This window comes from Haliotis rubra, unplaced genomic scaffold, assembly GCF_003918875.1.
Source record: "Haliotis rubra isolate DU_JTF1 unplaced genomic scaffold, ASM391887v1 Scf127, whole genome shotgun sequence".
Classification (NCBI taxonomy): Eukaryota; Metazoa; Mollusca; class Gastropoda; order Lepetellida; family Haliotidae; genus Haliotis; species Haliotis rubra.
The window spans coordinates 601,226-606,960 of NW_025765192.1; positions in this window are offsets into that span (position 1 = coordinate 601,226).

Below are 5,735 nucleotides of genomic sequence, written 5' to 3' on the forward strand. Positions count from 1 at the left end.
TATAAGTGTTTGTGTTATTCATCACGGCCGACGAGAGTCACGTGATTAAAACTAGAACGAGGTGGCGAAACTTGACCTATGGCCAAGGAAAATTCAAGACAGAGCAGTGACAACGAGAAGGGTGGGTTGAACGCTGTTTACAAAAGTATTCCAGTTATAGCAGCTTTTTGAAGCTTATCAAGGCAGAAGTGATGCAGATCTCGACCTCCATCTCTTTGGAGAAACCCATGAACTTGGGTACGATGCTGATAACCAAGAAACGAACCCGAATTCCAACCCACAATCACAGGTTCCTGCTGTCGCCAAGGGAAGCAACAAGAATCGCGGGACACAAGTGTATTATGTTGTAGCGACTTGGTAGCAGAATCTCTTTAAAATGTTTAAATGACATTTCAAAGCGATACGCCTAGACGCGGAAGCTAATTGCTGTCATCTTCTCTATAATGGGAACACGGCGTTTCTGAGCCCATCCTTCCTGTTTCGACAGGTGTTCCTTGTCAGTATCTTGTTCATTTGGCGCCAGGGTGACTTGATATTCATAGATCATGTTGACGTCATGACACGTCAACACATTAGCACCGATATATTTAGACTTAACGCCACCAACACATCCATACATTCGCTCTGACTTTATCTTTGAATTTCACCTTTCTCGCCATTCGATGTATTGTTATCTTTGAACTTTGGCCTGTACCCAACCGACCAGGATCAGTGGTCGCCCGGTCAGACACCAAGCACAGCAAATGGTTAAACCCAAGACCTCGTAAATATTTGTCCAACACAATTAAAGAATCTCACGCAACGATAACTTTAAAAAGAATTATATAAAACGAACTGTTGTTTTGGTGCATGAACACATCTCCCGACAAAAGGAGATGTGGAACTAAACATTACGATGCACATGTAGTTGATCAACACACTAAACAGATGGGACCGAGTTTATACAGGTCGAACATCTGTAAATTTTGTACCACAACGACAAGCATCTAACCTGTTCTCCTCTTAGATGATATAGTTTACGCTCTGGTTTTAATGTTATAGGAAAGGTGACGCTCTGATTGGCACAGGACGTCATTGTGTGGAGATTATGCTTGAGCGTAATCGGACTAACATATACAAAACCTTTATCAGGATAGGAATACAATCGAGGCACCCTTCGTTCATGTACAACACATAAAATACAAAAAAATAATAGAAACCACTGAGACGTATGGAAACGGATTACACAAGCTGGTCATTAATTGGCCATTAATATGGAGGACAAATACCACCTCAAGCCATCATCAAACACGGGTGTATATTTCGTTATATATGACAGTTTGTGTGCACAGTTTTTGCGATACTATGGTTTGGGCAACTCATTCCTAGCAAACTTCATGGACGTCTCGTTTATAACACATTACTATATTTCATGCAATTCCAAATTTTTTTATATGGTTCAGTGAAAGGAGGGTATTCAGAATCCCCAGAGTTACCTGACGTTATGAAATGAAAGCCATGTATTTCGCTATGAAATGAAAGCCATGTATTTCACTTGTTCGCTTACAGCTTAATTATGATACCTTTTGCCCGTATCTGTATCGTGCCATCCACTTCGAGCTCTTTGTGATATTTTAATATACACCTTACTCTCTCTACGCTAAATGTACACAATGTGTGTGTTTTGCGTCCAAAAACAGCAGATATTTCTAAATATGAATCTTGAGTATTACGTCGATAAGCACACAGCGAGTGTGCCGATAAGTCATAGCGACTATGTCCATGGATCATATAGATTACGTCGATAAACAATAGTGAATGTGTCTATGAACCATAAATATTATGTCTATAAACATAAACCTTGTCTGAAGAATATTGACTGTATCCCAAAGTGATTACGTCCATACGATAATTAACAGGACTAGTTTCGGAATGTCTGTCTCATTTTCATTGTTCTCTCGTGCTCTCGGCAGAGATGTGTACGTATGTTGCACTCATCTTCCACGGTGCGATTCCTCGTTGGAATCGGTCTCTGAGAACACGATGATACGTGGGTTAGTGGTCAGAGTGGATGACCAGGTTGATAGCGTGTCTTCTTACCATCTCATCTCGGTTTGTCTAGTCCCGATGGTCAGGCTCGCTGACTTGGTTGACACATGTCATCGTAACCCAATTGCATAGATGTTCATGCTGTTGATCACTGGGTTGTCTTGTCCAGACTTGATTATTTACAGACTTCCGTCACAAAACCTGAATATTGCTGAGTGGCGTTAAACAACGAACAAGCAAACAAACAAACAACCTTTATTATAGGCGGATGCCAAGACACACACGAATTAAACAACACAAATGCTTTACACGTTCAGCGTCCATTTTGTTTAGTAGAATCGATAACTCTACAAATTAATGAATTTTTAATAGCAAAAATGTTACACCAAACTATTGACATCCGATTGTGTAACAGATACATCTGCCACTATTCGGGCCTCGGTCTCGTACTGTACTTTATCTATTGGGGAAAAAATCGATTTGACGACGTCTCGAATGAAATATCGCTGCATTATGAAAAGTGCACTCAAGTCATGACACGAGTGATGCGGTACGGAACAGCGAAAAAATAATTACACGCAGCGAATATATGGACCCTAACACGCGTTGTGCTTGAAATAAACTTCCTCACTCAAATGTCAGTTCGCTTTCAAATAATCGTCGTTCAGACAACGCCAAAAAATTTAAGGTCATTTGAAAACCTGCTTTTAGTTAAAAGACGCGTGACCTTTAAAATGTTACACGCCTAAATGTACTGCGAGCATATCACACACGCTATTTGAGTGCCAACTGCGTTGAAAATGTTATGGTAACGGAAGTGTTGTTGATGACGATGTTTGAGGGTGAGGTGAGGTGAGGGTGAGGTGAGGGTGAGGTGAGGGGTGGGTGGGCGGGGCCGGGTGGGAGTGTGGTTGGATGGGGCCGGATGAGTGAGTGGGTGAGTGAGTTAGGTTTTACGCCGTCCTCAGCTATATGGCGGCGGTCTGTAAATAATCGAGTCTGCACCAGACAATCCAGTGATCAACAGCCTGAACATCGATCTGCGCATCATCGGGAACCGATGACATGTGTCAACCAAGCAAGCGAGCCTGACCATCCAATCCCGTTAGTCGCCTCTTACAACAAGCATGGGTTACTGAAGATCAATTCTAACCCGGATCTTCACGAGTTGGGACCGGGTGAGGATGAGGGTGGCATTTTTTATGAAGTGGGAACCAAATGACTGCTGTTTAAACACACACTCATTTCAGGGACGCCGTTCAAATATTTGTTCCAGGACATTCGCAAGGTCAAAGAAATAATTTATGTTCCATTTTAATATCAGAGGTTCAACGCCATTTAGCCATTTCGTGTGGAACAATATTTTTTTATAATATGTTCAAAGAACATATCCGATAACTCACGTAATTATATTTTCTGTGAGCTTAAACGTTTAAAATGTGTCATTGAAGTGGCATAGAACTCTTCACCATACCACTTCCTTCACGAAATGAACATGCCATCGGCACGTGTTAAATATCAACTGACATTAAGTGGTCTATCGGCCCACGCTTTCCGAACAGAGCTCCCTCGTGTCCGTGTTTCAGCATGGATCTGATGTCAACAGAGACAGTCGTTGCCTTCTCATATGACAAAATGAAATATAGGATTTACAACTGAAAAGAATAAATGGACCTAAACTGATGGGCGAAAGAAAATATACTCCCACATTTGATGATTGCGGAACTGAAATAGGTGTGTTGTGTATCGCAGTTGTATTCTGACGTCATAAATATTTTGTATTTCTGGTTGACGTTCATCAAAGTAGTTACATTTTGAAAACGTTAGTAACTTTGGGGTCAAAGTGTATACTTTCTTTTCTCTGGTAATGTGTTACTTTAACTGGGATACCTAATCAAAATTTTCAGAATTTCAGTTTTCAGAAATTAATCAATAAAACAGTAACATGAACTTTACATTATTGGCATTTCTGTAATATGGTGGCCCAAAATAAATTATCATATTCCTAAGTGTCAAACCTTTATTCTTCAGTCTGTATATATACACAAATGTATGCAGGAACGTAGGTACGTGTTACTATGGAATCCTAGAAGGGACATTGTCGCATGGTCGCATTGTCGCCCATTGCATGAATAAATATATTATTCAAAGTGCGACAATGCGACAAATGGACAAAATGTCGCGTTGACGAATTGTCACACTATAGTTAATTTTGCCACTTTTTTCTTTTTTGTGTGTGAGGGCGACAATGCAACAACACTACAATGTCCCTTCCAGGATTCCATACGTCACGCCACTTTCCAACCCTCGTTTCAGTACCGTCCTCCAGATTAACTCTCGCTCGTGAGTGTGCTTTGATTGGACGACTATTTTTAGCGTCACGCCGTTCGAATCGGATTCAAAACTAAAATATAGTCGCAAACGGATGCTTGGTACTTATTACAATATAATGGAGATATAACGTGGACTGGACAAACTGAATGAGTGAGTGAGTTAAGTTTTACGCCGCACTCAGCAATATTCCAGCTATAAGGCGGCGGTCTGTAAATAATCGAGTTTGGACCAGACAATCCGGTGAACAACAGCATGAGCATCGATCTGAGCAGTTTGATATGATGACATGTGTCAACCAAGTCAGCGCGCCTGACCACCCCATCCCGTTAGTCGCCTCTTACGATGAGCATGGGTTACTGAAGATCGATTCTGACCCGGATCTTCACGGGTCGTGGCTGCAGGAAGAACCATGCCAACATTTAACTATGGGAGCTTAACCAGTGTTTCATTGGTTGAAAAACATGCCATTGTACCTCTATTTAGTAAATTATATTCAAATTAAATGTTTGTGTTCATAAATGAATCAATAAATGAGAAAGAACGTGTTTTGACTGCTGACATCACCAGATAGACTACTGCACCAATCAGGTTAAGTACACTTGGAAAACATAGGGCAACCGAAGCATGACTTAAACCATTTAACATGCGCCAACATTGGTCACCGAAGGTTAACTGATTATTCCTCGGTAAACACGGCTTCCCCGAGGATTCAAATCAAACACAAGCACTGTTTCCATCGCTCCGAATTACTGAAAAAAAACCCTAAAAGTGTTATAAAAGGTATATATATAAAGGGATAGTAGTAGCGTAGGGTTTATACACATATAATGTCTTTCTAATGCCGTTTGAAAGCGAGACACGCCCCTATGTTGAACATCTTATTTGAGCATCGTCAACTCAACTTCCAGAGGATCTAGAGGTAAACAGCATTTAATTCAGTCATGAACACTCATGTATGTGAATATGAGAACCATTCGTGCACATAGGTCTGTTCAAAACAAGGACTAAACACGCTGCAGCTGAACGCCAATTATTTTGTATCACCCTATATTGAACTAATCACAACTGTTTCTCCCAGGAGCAGGAAGCGACCTGTCGCACTTGGCGGTCATCGGTTGCCGGGTCACGCCACAATGACTGGAGATCACAGCGAGGTTAAGACTAAAGTATAACCAGTTTACATACAAATTTAACGACGTTACTGTGTTGACAGGTATACAGAAACCGCAAGGTCGTCACCGTGTGTTACATTACACCATCTTCTTTGGATGTTTGAAATAAATATACGTGTAATTAAAAATAGTTCTTAAGTTAAATGATGAAGCATTAAGAAGTACTCTAGCAAAAAACACGTTGTTATTCATAGAATTTGA